Genomic DNA, 24,383 nt, shown 5'->3' on the forward strand with positions numbered 1-24,383 from the left:
AGAGTCCTTACTTAGTTTCTAAGGATGACATCATCTCCTTTTTTAATTGAAAAGATCTAGGTCAGGGGTCACAAACTAAACTGCCCACAGGGGCCATCGAAATTACTGAAATGAAAGAGGAGATGCGCAGGTGACAGCCGTGTCGCAGGAGGGGACGGCAGCAGTTGTCCTGTGGAAGCCTGGCCCAGTGTTGCCCATCTTGTCTTTTCTCTAGAAAAATCAAATGTCTGGTTTTCTAGGTGAAATCTCTACAAGTTTGTATTGTTTTTTTTTTTTTTAATTTTTTTTTTTTTTTTTTTTTTGCGGTATGCGGGCCTCTCACTGTTGTGGCCTCTCCCGTTGCGGAGCACAGGCTCCTGATGCGCAGGCCCAGCGGCCATGGCTCACGGGCCCAGCCACTCCGCGGCATGTGGGATCCTCCCAGACCGGGGCACGAACCCGTATCCCCTGCATCGGCAGGCGGACTCTCAACCACTGCGCCACCAGGGAGGCCCTGTATTGTTTTTTTTGAAACTCTACAGAGGCCGGCAAAACAGATCTGACAGCTGGTCATCTTGACTTTTAAGCTTTGTTTTCTTTTTTCACCTTAACGTATTTCTGTCTTTTCATTTACCTCCTTTTCTTTGTCTCCAGGGTCACTCGTTTTCTCTCCTGTCTTGGGTGTTCAGTCGTTTCCTCCCCATCACCTTTGATCTGCATAAAGACCTTCAGACGATCCCCTTTCCTGAAGAACAACTAATTCTTCAGTGCTCTTGCCTATATCCCATCCTTTCTTTATTCTTTTATATTGAGTTTGTTGAACAAGGGGACTACATTCATTGCCTTTACTTCCTCACTCACTCCTTTAACTTTTCCCATCTGTCCTTTGTCTTCACGACTCCTCTGAAGCTCTTTCATTCCTTGGATCCTGCGATTTGTACTAACCTGAATATTCTTCTCTGAACACTACTTCTCCATCTGTTTTCACTGGCCCACCTTGCTACATCCTAAACGTATTATTTCTCTGAGGTTTTCTCACTGGCCCTCTCTCTACACTTTTCCCCTTGGTCCTGGTGGCCCACTGTGTGTGATCTCCCAGTCCATCAAATTCAGCACGTTCCGGTGGGATTTATTACATCACCTTTCTCCCACTCCCAGTTCTTTGAACTGACTTATATCGGCGTTAATGGCACTGCTATTTTTCCCAGGCATTTAGGTTCAAAACTTTGGAGCTGTCTTTGAGTTCTCCTTCACCTCTTCTCTCATATTATATTACAATGTATTTTCTCCATACAAAATATGGCTGGTGTCTGTGCCTTCCTTTCTTTGACTTGACTCTGAATTTGGGTACAGGTGGTCTCCTCCCACCTCCTTGTGTCCATACGAATTTATATGAAACACAGCTCTGACCGTGCCACTCAGTGGCTCAGAAAACCTCAATACCTCTCAGTTACTTACCCAACCTAGTCCAGTCTCCTGACCACCACCCATCAAAGGCTTTTAGGATCTAGCCACCTCTCTCTCTTTCCCTTCACACCTCCTGCACTTCATCCAACCAGAACTACTGCCATTCTCTGAACACTCTCCACACTTCAGCCCCCATGCTCCCGTTTCCTCTGTCTGAAACTCTCTCTCTGCTTGTTTGTTCCAACCCTTCCTGTGGTCTATTGAACTTCTATACATTGTTTAAACTTTCATCTTACACATCATCTCTTTTTTAAGTAGCCCCCCCACAGCGACCCTTAACTTTATTTTTCCCACCTGATTTTTTCCCTACCATTTCATTTCCCCCCTCATGTTATATTATGTTCCATTACGTTCCGGATCATTAGTATACCTCTCTTTCCTCCTAATGGGCTATAAACTTCTTTTTTACAGACTGTGCCTTATTGTTAAATTTTCACTCCCTGCAGCACGTAGCCCAGTGGTAGGTACGGAATACATATTTTAAATGAGAACTTTGGGGTTATTCATAATTAAAACACAGGCCATTGGATTTCCTCCCCCCTGAAAGCCAGCAGATAAGAATTCGTGAAGTGTCTGTGCTAAACACCAGGCTTGGCACTTGGCAGCCCCTTAGTCAAAGGAAACAAAAATTGCTGTCCCTCACTTGAATGCTTCCTAAACAGGCAAGAAGATTAGTTCTGTGACTGTTCAAGGACAGCTGATTCTGCCTGCTGTTTGCAAAATATGGAAGATACATTATCACACGGCAGGGGTGGTTTTTGTTCAGAAGTACCGCTACAGACAGAAATTGGCAAGAACTCAACAATTTAGTCACTTAGTTGGGGAAGAAAAATGGGGGCACTTCAAGGTTGAGCTTTAGTTTTGAAGAGACTTTCACTTTTAATTAGGAATAATCATGACTTTTAAAAGGTAATAACCTTTTTTTTGAGAGCTTACTGTGTGCCAAGCTCTTTTTCTGAATGACCTCAATGAATTCTCCCACAGTAGGTGTGAAGTATTGTCTCCATTTTACAGATAAGGACCCTGAAGCCCAGAGAAGTTAAGTAAGCTGGTTAAAGGCACACAGCTGGGATTCAGCTCAGCTGCTTGCTCTAGAGCCCCCTCCCCCCAACCTCTGTCATACTAGCAGAGGGCGTTGGGGAGAGAAAGAAAACCTCAGTCTGGAACATTTGTTTCCTATCCTTGTGATCTAAATACTACTTTATAAGCCCAGGGCTCAACTTCTGTTCCTGCTCCAAAGATAATGTTATAGCATCCTTAAAAATTGGCCCTCAGTTTGTTTTCCATATTACCGAATGTCACCAGAATGGACAAGCACTCTGGTTTTGTTCAGTATACCACGTGATATCTCTGTTTCCCTCTCTATCTATCAACAGGGACAGGAAAAAAATTAACCAACCTGAATTTTAGAAATGAGCTGGAACATGTTAAGTTGCACCTGGGAATGCAGTCAGACTGTGGAATACCCTACAGGACAAACAACCCAGTTTCTTCAATAAATAGCTTGCAAGGAGAAAGAACAGAGATGAAGGGGGGAAACTGTAGATTAAAAATTCTTAGGAAAATTTCATAGGAAATCTCTGTACCTTCTCTCAGTTTTGTTATAAACCTAAAATGGCTCTTAAAATATAGTCTTCAAAAAAATGAGCCAAAAAAAAAAAACTCTTAACAAACCTATCAACCAACCTCCATGGTGGACCCTGAGGCGATCCTAATGCAAACAAAGAAAAAAAATTTTTTTTTAAATATGACTTTTATGAGACAATTGGAAATGTGATTGACTGGAAATGTGGTGGGCTTGAAATAGAAATTCCTCTTCCTAACAATAAGAATTATTGCTAATTTTGGGGGGTATGGTAGTAGTTTTATAGTTATAGTATCTTTTAGAGAGATATGCTATAATATTCATAGAAGAAATGTTAACATTTCTGGGACTTGCTTCAAGGTAATATGGGAGTATGTGTGGGAGGAGTGTAGATGGAATAGGATTGGCCATGGGTTGTGATTGTTGAAGCTGGTGGTGGGTGCATGACACTCGTATTAATCTACTTAACGGTTGTATGTCTTTGAAATTTTCTGTAATAAAGACTTGAGGGGAAAGTGAGCTGGTAAATTCAACTTATGGTACTATTTCTAAGTCTAAGAGGGTTGTTTAGCCTTCATGAGGTTTTATCCTGACTCAATATTCAGACCAAGTAGAATCAGGCACTGATTCAAACGCAAGATAAAGTTTATGTCTCTTTATCATTATGGAGAAATTCCAGATTTAAAAAAGTTTAAGGGCATTGGAAAAATAGTAAAATTTGCCTTTAATGTAACCTCTATTTATTCTTTTGCGGTACGTGGGACTCTCACTGTTGTGGCCTCTCCCGTTGCGGAGCACAGGTTCTGGACGCTCAGGCTCAGCAGCCATGGCTCACGGGCCCAGCCACCCTGCGGCATGTGGGATCTTCCCGGACCAGGGCACGAACCCGTATCCCCTGCATCGGCAGGCGGACTCTCAACCACTGCACCACCAGGGAAGCTCTAACCTCTATTTATTCTTAAGAGAAGCAAGTGAACGGATCTGTAGTTGCTTCAAAAAGCCAAAGCCCAGGGCCTCCCTGGTGGCGCAGTGGTTGAGAGTCCGCCTGCCGATGCAGGGGATACGGGTTCGTGCCCCGATCTGGGAGGATCCCATATGCCGCGGAGCGGCTGGGCCCGTGAGCCATGGCCGATGGGCCTGCGCATCCGGAGCCTGTGCTCCGCAACGGGAGAGGCCACAACAGTGAGAGGCCCGCATATCGCAAAAAAAAAAAAAAAAAAAAAAAAAAAGCCAAAGCCCATCCTCACATCATGAAAGAGGGGCATTAGGGTCTGATGGGAAAGAGGAATCAGTTATGGCTGGTCAGGCAGCTAAGCAGATGTAGCAAGAGTAGGATCAGAAGTTAGCTTTTCATGTTTTCTGGGTCATAGAAAGGTTTTGGGTGTGGTGGGTCACGCAGCCTCCCCTAGCCGGCCTTCAGTGTCTGGCGCGTGGTTCCTAGCCTCTCATTCTCATTCCTCCCTCTCCAGGACCCCTCCCATCTTCCAGGCACTTCCTTCCTTCCTTCCTTCCTTCCTAAAGTTCTTCAGTGGCTTTGTTATCACGGCTGGTTCTTTCAGTGCCGGCACCCTTTTGTCTTTAGGTCTTCTCCCCTGGCACTTATCAAAACCCATCTTGTCAGTGGCCACTTACAAACTGATGAAGCTCAATCACAGATGAGCCCAGGACTCTCTCCTGAGCTCTCCAGACCTGTTTTCCCAACTACATTGTATGCATTCACCCTGTGGTTCCATGGGCATTGCAATCTCAGTGCGGTCAAAATTTAATTTTCATCCCCCATCTCACACATACGCATAAACACGCACACATATACATGCATACACTTTGTTTTATATTCTCTTCTGAATTCTGTCACCGCAAGTCAGAAACCATAGTCATCACTGGCTTCCGCTCCTTTGTGTCCTGATAAATCTAAAGCTTTTCTCAGCCTCCCTCTCCCCTCCGTTCTCTCTGCTAGTTCATACTTTTAGAAACCATAATTGCATCCCTTGCTTCCAAATTTGATATTATCTCCAGAGGGATCTTTTAAAAGTGAAATGTGAGGACTTCCCTAGTGGTCCAGTGGTTAAGACTTCACCTTCCAGTGCAGGGGGTGCAGGTTCAGTCCCTGGTCGGGGAGCTAAGATCCCACATGCCTCCCGGCCAGAAAACCAAAACATCATACAGAAGCAATAATTGTAACAAATTCAGTAAAGACTTAAAAAAAAAAAAAAAAAAAGGTCCGCATCAAAAAAAAATCTTAAAAAAAAAAAAGTGAAATTCGACTGTTTTTCTCCTGTTTTAAACCTTCTGCACTTGTCTCTAAAACTTTCTGTTAGGGTTCTGCTGTCACTAAATTTGTGAGCGTCTCCTTCAGTCTATGTCTATTTATTATAAAATAATATATACATTATTGCATGAATATTTTAATTGTAAACACAAAAGTAGGAATGAACAGGGTATAATACATGTTTTAAAAATAATTTTATATTTATTAATGGTACAAGAAAAACAATAAATGCTCTCAGTTTAAAAAATTTTTGACTTTTTGTCATTATGGAAAAAGTTAATTTATAAGGTACGTATAGATCAAAAGGGGAGACATGCAGTGCTTACTACTTGTTCTTTTTTTTTTTTTTTTTTTTTTTTTGCGGTATGCGGGCCTCTCACTGCTGTGGCCTCTCCCGTTGCGGAGCACAGGCTCCGGACGCGCAGGCTCAGCAGCCATGGCTCACGGGCCCAGCCGCTCCGCGGCATGTGGGATCTTCCCAGACCGGGGCACGAACCCGTGTCCCCTGCATCGGCAGGCGGACTCCCAAGCACTGAGCCACCAGGGAAGCCCTACTTGTTCATTTTTAATTCACCAGCTTCAGAAAAGTTTGGTTGAAATCAGCCAGTCAATTGCAATCTAATGTAGTATTCTGAGGGGTTAAGAGCAGACCTTCTAGGGTTGAAGTCTAGGTTAGAATCCTGTCTTGACTACTTACTAGATTAGATAATTTGCTAATCTGTGTCTCAGGTTTTGTATCTGTGAAATGAGGTAATAGGAGTCTGTCCCTCAGGGATAGTATTGAAGATTGAATGATTAACACACACCAAGCACTGAGAAAAGGGCCTGATCCATAAACACTAAGCCCTCAATAAATGGTAGCTATTATTTTCTTCTTTAATGTTAATGAATTCTTTAAAAAAAATAATGGGAACATGCCACAGTTTCCTATTTTTAATAGGGCTTTAAAAATCAAAACTCTTAATTTTGTACATTTTAAGGCCGATTAGAAAATTCTGTGTTCACATTTTTAGAGAGTACAGATAGGACAGGTTTTATGGATGTGACATTATTTGGGCAAAAAGAAAACATAATGGAAATATTTTCAAACTTCTATCCTCAAAATACATGTTCCTTTCAGAAACTTTTCTCGCTGTGAGAATGTCATCTTTACTTTAGAGGGACTAGGGACCCCTTATGGGTTGTGTGATTTGAACAAGTTGTGTCCAATTCGCCAATTTCTTCTGTCACTTGTGCTTGCGTTATTGGTGTTATTATCCACCCATGGTTACTTTAAGCCATTTGTCCATTTTGTGGTTAAATTAGAACGATAACATCAGCCATCCATCTGTACACTTACCTGGGTGCATGCGGACTGTAAAACCTTGCAGTCCTCAGAAGGACCCAAGGAATGAGGACTCCTCATGGGTGTGGAACTCCCTGTCTTCCTTCAGAGACCTCTTGCATCCTTTGTGACCAGCTGGCATCTGTCTGTACTGAGATAGAGTGCCAATAGCAATCCATTCATGAAATGCAAGTAAAATTTGGTCTCCCTCGCAACAGAAATAGTTGCCGTGGCTGACCGTGTCTTCTGGGCCAACTGCTGAGGGTGCCCATGCTGGTCCACGCCTCTGCTTTTGTACCCACTGCTCTCCCCAGGCCCCGCATGCTCCACCTCAGTTCAGTTATTCCAGTGTATTATATACATTTTATATAGCGACAGAGGGTAAATATCTTGGATCTTGTTGTCTTCAGTTAAAAGTATATCAAACTGTCTTGTTTCTTCAGGGTCTTCATTATGACAATCTGAGTGGTTTCTTAATTTTATTATTTTGACATGCCAGTATTAATTAAACCATTTACTGTCCCTCTAAAAATAGATATTCAGGTATATCCAGTTACTTACTGTTATTTAGAGTTCTGTATTGAACACCTTTGTGTATATTAAATTTTGTTCTAGGCAAATTATTTCCTAAGATCAGTGCATTGGAGTGGAATTACTAAGTCTTACTGCAATAGAGCATTAATGCTTTCCTCAAGTACGAAAGAATTAAATCCATTGCCACTAACCGTGAATGACCAGCAATTTCACTACAACCTTGAAACTATGAATGTTAGGATTTTTTGTTTCGGTATATGTAAAATGGTAACTCAGGGCTGCTTAATATACATTTTTGGTTACCATTTTGAATGAAAATTTCCCCATGTTTTAATTTATATAATATTTTTCTCCTAGGAAATTGGGGCTTAGATTTATTTTCCTTCAAAGTATAAACACTTAAATAAAGTTATATTTTATATACTCTATAGTAATCATTTCCTTTATCCAGTATGGCAGTTCTATTAGCATCTCTAATAAAAGGATACCTGTAATATTATTCTGCCCATTTGTTGGATGAGGAAACTTGAGGCTTAGGTTAAGTAACTTGACCAAAATCATATACGTGAAAAGCTATGGACCTGGAATATTAAAACCCAGGCTGATCTATTCCACATTCTACACTTTCAATCATCAGGCTCTGCTCTCTTGGACAGAAATAATACATGATCTTTAATGTAAAATTATAAAATAACAGATAAGCAAAAAGGAAAATAAAATCACATTCATCTGAAATTCTACCACTGTCAGCATGCTAGTCTATGATAGCATATCTCAGAGGAGGAAAGAAGACTATCACAGACAGACCCTGGGAGTAGGAGAGGTTTTAAAAAAACATGGGTACACTTGTCCGTTCATTTGCCACTTCACCTGCCCCCCCTGCCCATTTCTCTCTATTGAAAGATATGTGACTGGTAGTAGACTTCTGCAGGGTCAGTGATGAGAGGAAGAAGGAAGTATTGAAAACCATAGATGGTTATCCTTCCTGATTTTTGACCTTATGTACATGTATATTTACAAAAATCAATTAATATATCATGAACATCCTTCTGTGTCATTAACCATTGGTAACCACAGCCTTCTGAACCTCGGCCTGCTTAATATTCTATCTAATGGGTGTACTTCAGTGTAGCTATTGCTAGACACAATTAGATTGTTTCTGTTTTTTCTTATAAATAACATTGTGAAAATTAGGTACAAAAATCCTTGCCCACTTCTCCAAGCACTTAGTTTAGCTTAGTTAATGTGGAGTGCTGGATCAAAGGCTACCACATTTTTAGGGCTTATGATAACCACTGCCAGTTGCCAGTATACCCTTGAAAAGGCCATCTACCAATTTGGCCCCCATTAAAATGAGAAAGAGGAAAGGGGAGGAAAAGAAAGAGAGCAAACAATTTCTTGATAGCATGAAGAGGATAAGAAAAGCTAGGGTGTCAGCCTTGGATGGTATGATTTGAAAGAAGTGGGGTTGCCTTTTTGTGGGATAGAACCTTTCATGATAGGGGTGAGCTGCTTTTTGTCCCTTGTATTTTTTTTCTTATTGAAGGTTAGGCGTACATGAGGAGTCGAACATTAAATGTTTCATCCTGTATCCTTTTTTATAATTGCTATGGATTCTCTTTTGAGATTTAGAAAATTTATAGGTCATTGTGTCTTTCTGAATATGGAAGCTGAAAATCAAATAGGTATTTTAACTGCTGTTTTTCTAAATGAATACATCTTATTCTAGTTTAAATAAGTCTATAAAGCTCCAGGTCTTATGCTGGTTGACAGGATTTTTAACAGGAAGTAGCTGAGTTGGACCTATCTTAGGCAGGAAACTCTCAGATTTGGATATACTTGGACACTTCTTTATTATAAGATGGTCTTGTATTTTGAATGTATATATATATAAGCCTATATATATATTCAATTCCTTATATTTCAGGAGCGTAATTCTTAGGAAATAAGTCAGTGAACCCACCAATCCATTTCTTTCTAAACACACATGATGCAGAGATCATGGGCCTAGTCTGACAATGAAAACACACCTATCCCATGTGGGGCAGTTTAACGGGAAGAGTCCTTACTGCTGAGTCAGCAATGATGGAGTTCCTAATGGGTCAGCCCACTTTCCAGGGCTATGATGACCTCACTGGGGTATGTTGGTTCACAGAGTTCTACTGGCATGATAAAGTGTTATATACCAGTGAGCTGAAGTCATTGTTTTTATTCAAACAATCACTATACAAATTTAACACTAGTTCAGAATGCTCTTTCAGAATGCTGTGGGATCCAAGTGGTTTGATCTCATATTTTTTGAGTGATATTTGCAGTAACACATTAATTAATGATAGAGCATGAAGGACTTGAATCTATAGGATTGCTTGGGTATGGAGACCAGAGTTTTAGGGGTCGTGCAGTTGTTTTTCCTATATTTTCATAAGGGACAGAACATTTATAGAATATTTTTCCCTCTGAGGACATGACTGACTGCAGTCAGCAATCTCTGATTTATACCAAACTACCCCTATGCTTCAAGAAGTGTGCAAATAATGGGAACATCTACTCTAAAATTCTTGCCCCCAAATGAATTGAAATCCACTGTTTAAATATAAGAGGTAAATTTTACATTATGGTTCGTAATATTTTTCATATGAAGTTTTCATATGTTGTTATGTAAGATTTTCACTGTGGTCCATGATATTTGTCATAAAAAAATGAAGTTTAAAGTATTTGTCACAAAGGAAAATGGGTGTGCCCGGAAGCTGAGCTGTGTTCATTCTCTCACCTCCACTCCCAGTGTACTGCCCCATAACACGTGCAGTCGTGCATATATTTGTTTTTACATAAAACTTTATGGCAGACTTTAATCACTTCAATCAATTCAGTAAAAAGTGCAAAGAATAACAACTTTTGAATTCCAAAATTTCTTAGAATCTTTTTAGGAAATAAAAAATAATTTGCCAATATTGGCAAAGCTGGGCATAAAACTTTAGAATTAAAAAAAAGGCAAGCTGTTACTAAACAACACAAATATGATTGTGAAACAACATGTTAATTTAAAAACACGTGGCCCTTTGAGAGATGAATGGATAAAGGAGATGTGGCACATATATACAATGGAATATTACTCAGCCATAAAAAGAAACAAAATTGAATTATTTGTAGTGAGGTGGATGGATGTAGAGTCTGTCATACAGAGTGAAGTAAGTCAGAAAGAGAAAAATGAATAATGTATGCTAACACATATATGGAATCTAAAAAAAAAAATGGTTCTGAAGAACCTAGGGGCAGGACAGGAATAAAGACGCAGACATAGAGAATGGACTTGAGGACATGGGGAGGGGGAAGGGTAAGCTGGGACAAACTGAGAGAGTGGCATAGACATATATACACTACCAAATGTAAAATAGATAGTTAGTGGGAAGCAGTCACATAGCACAGGGAGATCAGCTCTGTGCTGTGTGATCACCTAGAGGGGTGGGATAGGGAGGGTGGGAGGGAGGAAGATGAAAGAGGGAAGAGATATGGGAGCATATGTATATGTATAACTGATTCACTTTGTTATAAAGCAGAAACTAACACACTATTGTAAAGCAATTATACTCCAATGAAGATGTTAAAAATAAATAAATAAAAACGTGGCCCTTATTTGATGTAATATGTCAGTAGACATTGTGAATACTAAAATTTTGCAAGCTCGAGGGAAATTTGACTATTGAATTTGATTTTGACATGGAAAGTGGGATCACTGAGGACTTTGGGACCTGGGAGATTATCAGGTTGTTCATTCAGCTGGTGTTTACAGCATGGTGCTTAGTACTGTGAGAACACACAAAAAACTGGACACTTTTAACCTTTTTAACACTGAAGGGATTAGTCTGAAGCCCTTTGTCCAGCCTCAGATTTTCAAATATACATAATGTATAATTTCTTCAACTCTTTAACCTCTGTTTTGTTTTGTTTTTTTGTTTTTTTGGCTAAGAGTCATCACTTTCTTGTACTGCTTCAGTTGATCTTTACTTCTATCACTAGTCCTAGCTGTTAGCTTTTTGTCTAACCATCCCACAAAGAAATAAGTTTTCAGTCTGTTCATGTGAGTTACTGGATGGGCAGAAAACAAAGCCATGTTGGAATACAGATGTTTATGGTTGGCTGGGCCCCATGTCACTAGCCAAACAGCCCAAGTTTTTAATTTAAATTTGCTTCTCAGCTAAACTAGCCTTACTTGTCAGGGACCTTGAACCTACAATTTGAAAATGCCAAGGGTCTATTTGAAAGAGTCTATTCTTTGATAACAAAATCTCATTGAGGAGGCAAAACATATTTGGGGAATATTTAAACAGTGGAAATCAATGTGTGATTAGATGCCCAAATGAATGAATGGGTCGAAACATGAAACACTGTTGGCAGTGAGAGATGGGAAGACTACATGGGGGCATAATGTGAAAGGCTTTATTATTTGAACAAGACGTGAGGACTGGCTACAAATATGGTTTGGGGCATGGTTAGGCATCAACCTGATTTATTTGACTGTAACTCCTATACACCCTATTTCCGGTCAAAGGGAGCCAGGAGTTTGGACCCAGGACTATCTGGCTTTGAAGTTTATGATGTAAACCCTTATCCTATATAGTTACCCCTACAACTTTATGAACTCAACCACTCTATAAGGTTCCCCCCTTCCTTCGAGGTCCAACTCAGTGATGGCCTCTCTCTAACATCTTTTTAGATCCCCTGATCTGGGTCCTGTAGCACTTTGAACCTTTAATATACATCTTTAGTTTAGTCCTTTAGGTACTTGTTTCTCCTCCTGGATTGTGAAGATCCAACCCTCATAGGAAATACAAATTATATTCCACAATATTTAGCACAGAGATTTGGCCTGTACACTGGGTGTGATGTTGGCAGTAGAAGTGAAAAAAGGGGAGTCCGGATTGAGTATGGCCTCAGAAGCAGGAGTAGATGGGATGAAGCATGAGTAGACATGATTTGCTGGAGAAAGAGCAGGCCATCCAGTTTACATGAAAGACCAAAAACAGGAGCAAGATTGGAAAAGTAGGTAAGGGATAAAATGAGGAGGGTCTTAAATGTCAAACTCAAGGATTTGGACTTTGCAGATATGGAACCAATCAAAAACTAGCCTTAGAAGATGGCTATGATCATCTCTATCTAAGTGTGAAGTTGGTGATGAGTAATTTAGCAGTATATTTGGATCATATAAACCTATCTTTTAGTACAAAAGAGCACTAGGTCACATTTAGGTGACACATTTCCCCCAGACATCCTGGAGAATTTCTGGATGTGGTGGGGATGACTCCGCAAGGGGATGTCTTCCTGAACCATGTAGTGGTTGATAATCTGGCTAGAGCTCTCTTGCTGCAGTTATGAAGAGTAGTCATTCCATAATTTCTGTTGATGCTCCCTTAGCCTTTTCCCAAATGGAAAAATGGTGGCGGGACTTCCCTGGTGGCACAGTGGTTAAGAATCCACCTGCCAATGCAGGGGACACGGGTTCGAGCCCTGGTCTGGGAAGATCCCACATGCCACGGAGCAACTAAGCTCATGTGCCACAACTACTGAGCCTGCGCTCTAGAGCCCGCGAGCCACAACTACTGAGCCTGCACGCCTAGAGCCTGTGCTCCCCACCAAGAAAAGCCACTGCAATGAGAAGCCCGCACACCGCAACGAAGAGTAGCCTGCGATTGCCGCAACTAGAGAAAGCCCACGCGCAGCAATGAAGACCCAACGCAGCGAAAAATAAATAAATAAATATATTTTTTAAAAAAATGGTGGAGGATAAGAAGCAATGGGAACAAATTTGGAAGATTTAGGGTCCCGCTGGTTAAGTCTTTATCCTGAAGGTTTTCTGAAGGGCCTGAACTGCCCTTTCTGGAGAGGCCTTGTTTACCAAAGGAAAGATAGACATTGGTCAGTTTGTTTGAGTCTTTGATTACTCCTGGTAAAAAATAGAGTATTTTAGGCTTTTATATTCCCAGTACCCTAAGATTAGCTCTAATCTTAGAATCAGAAGGGTCTTAAGAGTCTGTGGAAGTCCAGTTATATAATTATTTTAGGTATCTTATCCTAAACCATGCAGAGGGGTACTTTACTTACCTAACATTTCTAACTAACAAACCTTTTGAGATTTCCTTTTATTATCTGTGACTTTTATGAAATTAAAATTATTATCAATACAGCACAGAGAGTAATAATACCAGCACGGGACCCAGGTTGCCTGAGTTCTGATCCCAGTTTTTCCATGTAACAGAAATGTGACCTTGGGCAAGTTAATTTAACCCCTCCCCCTCAGTTTCCTCATCTATTTCATGGGGATAATCATTCACTTCCCTCTGTTTTTGCCAGAATTAAATGAATGAATTTGTTGTTCATTTACTAAAAGTAAAGCCGTTAGAATAGTGTCTGGTACACAAGTTCCCAGTACATATAACTTGTTGTGTTGTAAATGAGAAAAAGCAGTCAAAGGTGAAGTGACTCGGGTAGTTACCCAACGAGATGACTGCACCAGGATTAGTGTTTCTCATTTCAGGATTTAGTCCACTGAAATAGCTGTTTCCTAGACCAGAGGTCAGCAAACTTTTTCTTAAAGGGCCAGATCAGATAACAAATATTTTATATTCTGCAGACCTTACCATCTCTGTTGCAACTACTCAACTCTGTCACTGTGTCTTGCAAAAGCAGCCGTAGACAACATGTAAACAAATGGGCATGGATGTGTTCCAACAAAACTTTATAAAAACAGGTGGCAGACCGTATTTGCCCTGCATACAGACTCCTGCTTTAGACACTTAAGTCTAACATGAATAGAAACTTCAGATTCCATTTAGTTTTAAAATATGAAGTATGGCATTATTATAGTAAACAGTAACTTTGCTTCCTAACGATTATTAGTCTAACATGTTACTCTCAGTTATGATGGTCATGCTTTACAAGATCACAGGGATTTAAAAAATAAGCAGTAGTAATAAATGTGTTTTCCATCTCAAAGGGATATACAGAAGTCACTTATTTAGTGGTTTGGAGAATTTTCTTGGTATTTGAAATCTGAGATTTGGGAAGGATGTTAAGGGTTTGTTTTATTAAATGGATGCAAATACAGGCTGGGTTTTGTTTTTTGTAACCTCTGTATAGGAAAGGTTTGTGAGTCATATAAAAAGTTGTTTGTAATTATCCATGTCATTACAGTAAGGGGTTTTCTGCTAGAAATGTTGTTTGCATGGGTTCAGATTTTTTTATGGCTTACTTTTCAGTTGAATAATGTGTTCTTGTTTTTAAATTAAACTTGTCAGTGAGCCTTTTTGTGAGTGGCTGACTGTTGGTTAGTTCATATTTATAGCTTACATCTGTTTCTAAGGAAATGACGAAAGTCTCTTGAATTTGATCAAAACTGTATCACAAAGGATATCTTTGACTTATTTAAACAAGGCTCACAATGGAAACTCAAAAAATCTAGTGGTTCCTGTTTATAAATGTTTTTATGTATTCAGTCCTGGTTAGGCCAAATAATCGGAGTTCTGTGCTGAGGGAGGGATTGAATATACCCATTGCCTCTTAGGTAACCTGAGTTCCTCTGGAGCACGTTCAGGCAATACTTCCTTATAATACGCTTAAAAAAATTGTTTTCTAATTTTACATGTTGCTGTGAAGTGGACCTTATAGAACACAGGTATATTTTTTTCTTCTCCTTAAACTGTTTCACTGACTTTTCTCCTTCCTCATTCCTATTCAAGGCCCTGGCGTATGTAAAGCATCTAAACTTTGCACATGTAATTTCTAGCAAGGACGCTGATGGGGATGGGGCAGGGCCTGGAGAAGTGACTGACTCACAGAAATCTCTGCGTCTGGCTCCCTGCTGGAGCCCCCTGTCTCCCCACCTCTGCAATATTCACAGACCCCCCCAACCCTAGTCTCATGCCCTCACTGTGGGTTCAGTCCTTGTCGCAGTGTAGGGGCCCTCCTTCTGCCCTTTGTTCCAGGGCACTGGGTGGCAAGGAAGAGAAGGCCTGGCTCATGCCTGCTCAGACACAGGCTAACGTGTGCTCTGGGACCCAGGCTGGAACTCACATTTTCCCATAAAGGCTCTGTTAGAGACGGTGGTTGGATTTTGGTGTGATTATGTTTCTAGATCAGCTACGTTATAAGCTCATTGGGATTTCTGCCCTAGCTTTGTTAATGTAATCACTGTTAGTTTGCACCCTTTTATAAGCAGCTCAAGGAACCAATTCTCCAAGTAAGTCTTGGATCAAAGTATAAAACAGATAAAGGTGAAATTGCTCTGCCTGCTACCGCACATCCACTCAGCCCCGCCTCTGTTCTCAGAAGCACCTGTGGGGCAGGGTTCCTAGACACTCACTTCGAAAACTGCTGATTAATATTCCTGTTTACTGTTGGAGCACACACTAGTCTTCAAATCAGGCTTGCTTATGTATGCATTATTAATTGCTTAAAATTTACCTGGATTAGTGTGTATATAGGGTCATATATGAAGTCAGCTTTAGGGGAGGCTGAACGGACAGAATCTTACTTGAGCTGAGAAATTCCTTCAAGACAACCTCTCTCCCCCATTCATGCCCAAATTCCATTTTAGTAACACATTTTGTTTCAATGTTAAGCAACTACGTCTTCTGAAACTCTTTTTTTTTTTTTAATGAAAATGTTCTCAAGAACCATATCCATTAAGTTGTTGGAATTTTGGAGCTGATCCTACCTCTTCCCTGCTTAATTAAACATGTGAGATCACTGGCTCCTCAAAAGAGCAGAGAGAAGGAAACAGCTACACTCCTACTTCATCATTTTGTCTAGAACTGGCCCTGATCATATATACATTTGAAAAGCACATGTGAGGTAATGTCTCTAGTATTTAACTTGGAGACACTTAGCTTTCTCATTTGGATGGAGGTAGTTATGAGGTATTGGAACTTTTACTATTCCTAAGCATTCCTTCACGACCAAAATATATGGTAGTACTGTTTGTAATGGTGAGGATATTCATGCCCAAATATATACTCCTGGGAATTTTTTCTAAGTATACATTATTTGAAAGAGATACAGGGGCTTCCCTGATGGCACAGTGCTTAAGAATCTGCCTGCCAATGCAGGGGACACAGGTTTGATCCCTGGCCCAGGAAGATCCCACATGCTGTGGAGCAACTAAGCCAGTGTGCCACAACTACTGAGCCTGTGCTCTAGAGCCCATGAGCCACAACTGCTGAGCCCACATGCCACAACTACTGAATCCCACGCACCTAGAGCCCATGCTCTGCAACAAGAGAAGCCATGACAATGAGAAGCCTGTGCACCACAATCAAGAGTAGCCCCTGCTAGCCACAACTAGAGAAAGCCTGTGCGCAGCAAGGAAGACCCAACACAGCCAAAAATAAAAACAAATAAATAAATAAATTTATTTTAAAAAAACAACAAAATATAAAATAAAATAAAAGAGATATGAGGGGGACTTCCGTGGCGGTGCAGTGGATAGGAATCCACCTGCCAACGCAGGGGACACAGGTTCAATCCCTGGTCTGGGAAGATCCCACATGCCGCGGAGCAGCTAAGCCCGTGTGCCACAACTACTGAGCCTGTGCTCTAGAGCCTGCGAGCCACAACTACTGAGCTCACGTGCCACAACTACTGAAGCCCATTCTCTGCAACCAGAGAAGCCACTGCAATGAGAAGCCTGCACACCACAACGAAGAGTAGCCCCCGCTCACCGCAACTAGAGAAAGCCTTCATGCAGCAACGAAGACCCATCGCAGCCAAAAAAGAAGAAAAGAAAAGATACAGGAATCAGACAAGTCTAAAGAACAGTGTATATGTTTCTATATATTGTTTATGTATTCTTGGACAAGAAAATAGTAAATTTCCTCATTTTTTTTAAACCTTAACAACTAAGTATTGGTAAAGTATGTTTCATTCATTTACTCAGCAAACATTTATAAAGTTCCTAACATGTGCCAGGTACTTTGTGCCATAAAAATTAATGATAGTGGGTTTCTGCTGAAGGTCAGACTTCAAGGAATATTTGAGGTTGTCCAGTAACTGAGGAAATAAGGAAAAAAGAACGCTGGAAGGGAGAAAGGAAGGGAGAGGAAGGGAGAGGAAGGAACAGCAGAAAGACAGGTGGAAGGAAGTCAGTTAAATCTATTGGTCCTTAGCACACTGTATTGTTTTTAATTGCACACGTGTTATCTAGTGTGATGTTCTTTGCTTATATAATAATTTAGGTAAATTATATGATAAATTATTATGGTGTGTTATAGTTTGAAGTTAGTTTTAATTTATCTTCTTTATATTTGTTTCTTTTCAGTTTAAGAGAACTTTATGGATCAGGTTGCTAATCAGTACATGGAAGATTTGAAGAGCTGAAGAAAAAAACCAGTATTAAACTGGTTTTTTTAAATGTAAGTAAACTCCCTCCTCATCATTGTTCATTTGTGACATCTTTAAAACCTTTCAGTACACTCAGTGTGTAAATTTTTCCCCAGGAGTAAAAGTTACTTGACTATGTAGTCTACTCGTTAAGTCTGTGAGAATTTATGACCCACCACCCCCTTTAAAATTTTTTAAATTCTAAAAGCAATATGACTCACATAGGTGGTTGTAGAACTTTGACATGTTGTGACAGTTAGTGAGCAAATCTTTATTTGGCGTGGAGAACGAAAACACAGACCTGATTAACACATAAAAAGCACTGCCCTGGGCTTCCCTGGTGGCGCAGTGGTTGAGAGTCCGCCTGCCGATGCAGGGGACACGGGTTTGTGCCCCGGTCCGGGAAGATCCCACATGCCACGGACCCGCTGGGCCCGTGAGCCATGGCCGCTGAGCCTGCGCGTCCAGAGCCTGTGCTCCGCAGCGGGAGAGGCCACAACAGTGAGAGGCCCGCGTACCGCAAAAAAAAAAAAAAAAAAAGAAAAGAAAAGCACTGCCCTTTTCTCAAATCCTTTATTGCTCTCTATCCCACAGGTTGTTTTAGTGCCCCATGTAAGTCAGTGAGAATTGTTGGTCGACCCATTAATGACCCCACAGGCTTAGAGAAGTGAGGTGTTTCCATATAAACTCATTCACTCCTTTCCTCCCTGTTTCTTTTGCTCAGTGATCATAATGATACTTAACTATTTATTGAACTTCTATTAAGTGACAAGCACTTGACTAATTCAATTCCATCAATCCTCATTCAGCGAATGCCTTTTCTGAGTGCTTGCCACGTGCTAGGCACTGCTCTGACACGACTACCTTGTGTTATCCTCCTGGCAACCTTGTAAAGTAGGAGTTAATATTTCAGTGATGGTGATCCAGATGAGGATACTGAGGTTCAGAGAGAGGTAAGAGCGTGCAGACAATCACACAGCTTGGAAGAGGGGAAGAACGTAGGGTGTGAACACCATGCTGTCTGACTTTGCTGATTTGCCATATTCTTTTTTTTTTTTTTGCGGTACGCGGGCCTCTCACTGCTGTGGCCTCTCCCTTTGTGGAGCACAGGCTCCGGACGCGCAGGCTCAGCGGCCACGGCTCACGGGCCCAGCCGGTCCGCGGCATGTGGGATCTTCCTGGACCGGGGCACGAACCCGTGTCCCCTGCATCAGCAGGCGGACTCTCAACCACTGCACCACCAGGGAAGCCCTGATTTGCCATATTCTAAATAGTGTTTAAATGCTCATCCTTGGCACAGTTTTTGCTGGAGCCCGGAACCTTCTGGGTTGTGTTCTTAACAGGAATGTGATCCGAACCCTTCTGAACCTTTGCTGTAGTCACAACAAGGAAGGAAGTTAGAGAAACATCCTCCCAAATTTGAGAGGTAGCTTTGGTACCTGGAGAGCGAGTTAAGAGATCTAATGTCTAGACTAGCCTTTCCGCGGATTTCCTGTGTGCCTTTGAGATATTTAACATCTACGGGTAACAGTTACTCTTATGCCATCTAAGGAGAGCAGACCAGATGTTCTCCAGGGCGTCTTTCAGTCAGCTTTTTATTGAAGTATCTTATACACAGAGCAAAGTGCACAAATCATAAGTGGATGGCTTGATGGAATGATTGTCACAAAGCGGATACATCTGTGCAACCATCGCAAGATAGCAGAAAATTACCAGCACCCCAGAACTCTCCTCCCCCTATCCCTAGAGTAACCAGTTTCCTGATTTCTAATGCCACGGATATAGTTTTGCCTATTTTTAAAGTTTATATAAATAGAATCATACAGTTTATATTCCTTTGTGTCTGGCTTATTTTGCTTTTTATGTTTGTGATATGTTATGTTTTATGTTTGTGATACTAGGATACTGTTTATAGTTTACTTTTTTCATTTTCCTTACTATCATGGTATTCAATTATATGTTTATTTTATAGTTGCTGGCCATTTCGGTAGTTTCCAGTTTGGGTGTATTATAAATAGTGCTCCAATGAGTATTTTTATGCATATCTTTTGGCGATGATGGTATTTTGGTCAGGGACAACTCAGTAATTTGGATTCAGCAGCCCTGTGAAATAATGTTGAAGTAAACATCTTTACAAGCAGACAAGTTGATTTTAGGTAGACAGGTGATGTGTCTGCTTCAGCGTGATGTTCTAAGCATGCTGGTTAGGAACATAGATTACTCTTGGAGGTGTGGCTGGCTGGAAGCGCGCTCTTATATGTGTGTGATGTGGTAAGGTTTTGCCCCCCTGACTGAGGAGGGCTTCGGTTGGGTTCAGGAAGGGATTACAGACAAAAAGAGAAAATAGATCTGGAAGACAGATGTGTCTGGGCCCCCCTAGAAACGGTTAGGATATTTCATCAGCCAGGTCAAGAGCTTGGACAAGTGACAACCCAGAGGAAGAATCAGCTTCAGAGCCCTGAAGAGTTTAGGAGATGAACAGAGAAATAAAAATTGATCTGGGCAGGCAGGCTGGAGCTCTCAAAGCATTTTTTTGAAGAACTTTATTAAGTCTAACTTTTGTTTTAAGGAAGCTTTGAAAAACCAGTCCCTAAAGTATGAATCTTGAGTCAAGAACGAACTTAGTAAAGTTACCAAACTAAGAATAAATGTATTTTTCAAACAAATACAGGATGTGAGCATGTGGGCTTTGCGGGAGACTGTTCTGTGTTCAGATCGCAGCCCTACTTTCTTTCCCTGTGAAGTCTCTGTGCCAGCTTCCTTATCTGTAAAATGGGGATATGGACACACCTACCTTATAGGTTTCCTGTGACAATTTACTTCTGTAGTGTCAGGAGTGTGCTGCTGGGTGCATTGCACTGGCACTAAAAATAATAACCAATATTCTTATTATTTTTCTGATTGTTATTATTACTGATATTACCCATTTGACTCTGTATGTGATACTTAGAAGTTTTCAGATTATTTTTTTTAAATATGAGATTAACTTAGTGTTTTTTTTTTTTTAAGTATGGTGAACACTAACAAAAGTATTTTCCTACTTGTGCCACCTTAAACTGAAACTCAGAGGGAAGAGGAAGAGAAACATTTGTCTGTGTGTCCTTGGCAGGTCCCTCTCCAGGGTGTGTCAGTGAAGACACTCTTGGTCGTTGGAACTGTTTTACTCCATTAGTTCAGGAAGAGACCAGGGGAGCTGAGATTCACAGGAAAGCTGGGTTATTTTGCACAAAGGAAGTTCATAATTTTATATACTACACTGTCAATTCTTGTGAGGCATTTTGCAAACAAGTGTCCTTATGTACCAAGGAGCTTTGGTGAGAGGCTCTGTGGGTGATTCACTACAGACCACAGCTGGTATAGTGTGTCCATTCCAACTGGCTGTGGTTGGGGACATCTTTCCACTTGTTGATGAATTTTGGACTAGATATTGGGGCAAATGGTGTAGATTAAGCTTGATTTTGCCCTCAGTGTGATTATGATCTAACGAATGAATAATCTAGTGTTCTAAAAAGGAAACTTTTAGAGTGAGTTGAGTCAAAGACAACATTTGACCCAAGACTCTGAAATTCTAGTTCTGACTTCTCTACAAATTAGCTTTGGGACTTCAGGTGTATTATTAATCCTGGGTCTCAGTTTTCTCATCTGTAAAATGAGAAAGTTAGACTGAGACTTTGAGGCAGAGGAAGATTCTGTGAATTCTGTAAATGTAATAATATCAAGTTTGAGGTGTAGCTGTATTTTTCTGAATGCTATATTCCTTCATGGGTTTGCCCCAGGTCAGAAGTTCTGTGACAGCAGATTTTGGTTTTTATGATAGTAGGGGAAGGAGTAGTTTTAAGATATGACCTAAGTTCACAAAATAGTGAACGTCACAGCAAATAAAAAACAAATGACCAGACTGTTGTGCAGGCTATATGAGTATATATCAATGTATTTTCACACTGACATTTACTTTAACCAGCTCTCATACACTTGCTTTGTTCATCAAAGGATGTTTATATTTATGTTAAACTACATAAATAAATATTCAAGACATTGAATTTAAATATATGGCATAGCTGGATTATGAAAGCTGCCTTTGGCCTTATCTCATGTCTCTATTTAAATTCTCAGTTCTCATGGTACAGTCCCACAGTTGGGAGTATCACAAAATTTGGATACGTTTTGTGGTTCCAGTTGTTGAAGAAATTATTTATTAAAAATGATATCTAAAAACTAGCATTGAGGGCTCCCCTGGTGGCGCAGTCGTTGAGAGTCCGCCTGCCGATGCAGGGGACATGGGTTCGTGCCCTGGTCTGGGAAGATCCCACATGCCGTGGAGCGGCTGGGCCCGTGAGCCATGGCCACTGAGCCTGCGCATCCGGAGCCTGTGCTTCACAATGCGAGAGGCCACAACAGTGAGAGGCCCGTGTACCGCAAAACAAAAACAAAAACGAAAACAAAAAACTAGCATTGAAATGATTTAATGGATTCAACTGAATTAATAAAATAAGATTAACTACTAAACAGTGTTATCACTTAATAATTACTTTTAAGTTCTTACCTCTATCCTCTTAGAACTTTGGAATGTTTGTACTTTAAGACATTTAGATGTTCTGGCAACTGACAAGTAGAAGAAATATCATTTGCCTAGGGTGCAGGCAACACCCTGGTCTCTCCCATGTGGTAATGGTTCTTGAGATCACGGGTGACGGTGGTGAAAGCTGTCTGGTTATACCACCTTGAGGTGGAATGGACCCAGGCACAGGAATGAAGTGGGCCCTCAGCACGGCCTCCTCTTCATTAGGCCGAGGAAGGCTGTGGGAATGTGCAGGACGGTACTCGGGCCTGCCCACACGATCACTCCACCTGGTCGTGCAGTGGTTTCTAAGCAGGCGATTTGTAGCCACTGAGATAGCATCGTCCCCAAAGAACAGCATCCAGCACAGCTCTGTCCCTTTGTGCCCTTTGTCCATACCCTTCCTGCAGTCTCTATCACTTTAATTATTACATGGGGTTTGAAGTTTTCTATCTCCTGACTGTGTGTCTTGAACCAAACATCCTTTATTCTAGGCAATTTGAACTGAACATTCTGAAAATACTGCTTGGGGATGGCTATCTTGTTTGGAATCATGTGTCACATATGTGGTTTTGTCTTGTGCTTCATTGATTCATCATAACCTGAGATAATACATAAATGAATTTCTTTTCTTCATGAAATTTACGAAACCTTTTCCTTTTTATTCTTCTTCCCTTTAGTTCTCTCTCTCTCTCTCACCAAATGTCTAAGATCACCTTTACAATCAAATGGAGATTTAGTTGGGCTGTTAGAACTCTTCCTTCAAGCAGACGCTTCCATGTGTGTGAGCGTGTGGATGGAGTTTGAGGGCTGCTTGAAGCTCTTTGCTTAACTTGCCGGAGTCGTAGCCATCTTTTTATTCTCGGTTGTTTTCTTTTCTCCTCACCTCTTGGAAAACTGGTAGTCAGTGCCTTTGACTTTTTTTCTCCTTAATACAGATATGCAAGAGTGTAACTGTTGACAGAGAGCAGGAAATGTTTACACGTCTAAATAATCAAAATACGTAGGGAGCATGTGTGTGTGGGCGTACATACACGCTGGCTTGTAGCTGCACAGGTGGTGTGTGTTTCTCTCAAGTCGCCATGCATTTCCGCAGTTAATGAGGAGGGCTTAGCATCTCTAATGGCACTTACGTATGTAGTCTCAGCAGTGTTTTAAGGAGGAAGAGGGTTGCGGGAATTCTGACTCCCGCTTAGTGGATCTGTGGTTTAATATTGTGGTATTCTGGGGAAATCTGGGTTCTGGCACCAGAATTTCAGTTAGCCAGGGTCTCCATCGCTTTGGGAGTAAAGAAGTGGGAGAAGGGTTTTCAGCCATTCTTAAATCCATTGTTTAGCAGTAGCAAGGCTTTGTGCATTATAATCACAGAAATGAGGTTGGAAGGGTGTGGTCAGTGTTCCTTGCGTCCATAATGCTAGCCTCTCCTTGTCAGATCATGGCCCAGAGCTGCTCCAACCAAGAGGAGACTTAAATTAGGGGTGTGGCAATTCACAGGCATTGTACCAGGATTCATTTAAGCTTCAGGCAAAAAATAATATATGCTATCTCCTTAGAAATACGACGGTTGCTTTCAAAGTTTGAACTAGCCTTGACAGCTTCCTGTAACAATTACCTTGAACTGAGGCGTAATCCCTTGCCGACGACCAACTCCTAAATGAGGTACAGTAAATTGTATTTGCTGTCTGTGTTTTAGTTTGTATTTCAAAACACAAGTTGTTGTTGTGCCATCATCTTTTCTTGTTTGTATGTTTGTTTTTACTTTATTCCTTTACCTTCATGGTAGTAGTTATATGCTTGGCTTTAAATATTTGGTCCATTTGATTCTGTGATATTAAGAGATTTTAGAAGAAAAGGGCATCAGCTGTCGTTCTGGGCTATTCTGGGCATTTTGTACTATATTTATTTTGGACCCAGCTTTTCTTGCCCTTGGTCTCTGATTAGCTGTTCCTCCTCCTTGCCTTGGCCTCTCATCTTGCTTGGAAGCATTTCAACAGATCTGTGTTTGGATGACTGTTTTGTTTAACAAATAAACACTATCTCAACCTTGGGAAAGAGTCAAGAAGACAGGATGGAATTCTCCATTAATGCTTCTGGTTCAAAGGCATGGAATTCCTGGAGTAGGGAAGCTGGCTTCTTAGTACACTGACGTCCGGGAGTTGTTTCCTGCTTGAGATTACAAAGGGAAACATGGGATTCTGGGGGCATTCTCAAAAGTCTTGGATAATTTGGTGAGACTTGAATAGTCTTATTGTTTATAAATTTTTAGAAATTAAAGAATGGATTATTTGGTTAGAAA

General features: G+C 40.9%; 1 protein-coding gene across 10 annotated transcripts in view; it reads left to right on the forward strand.

Moving 5' to 3' along the window:
- Positions 1 to 24,383, forward strand: part of PPFIBP1 (PPFIA binding protein 1) — a 184,433-nt gene that overhangs the window by 40,530 nt on the left and 119,520 nt on the right. For all 10 annotated transcript variants that reach the window (XM_060114029.1, XM_060114030.1, XM_060114028.1 and 7 more), the window contains one exon: positions 17,468 to 17,561. The gene's annotated coding sequence lies outside the window, so the exon portion shown is untranslated. The remainder of the gene's footprint in view (positions 1 to 17,467; positions 17,562 to 24,383) is intronic.

This window comes from Mesoplodon densirostris, chromosome 11, assembly GCF_025265405.1.
Source record: "Mesoplodon densirostris isolate mMesDen1 chromosome 11, mMesDen1 primary haplotype, whole genome shotgun sequence".
NCBI lineage: Eukaryota > Metazoa > Chordata > Mammalia > Artiodactyla > Ziphiidae > Mesoplodon > Mesoplodon densirostris.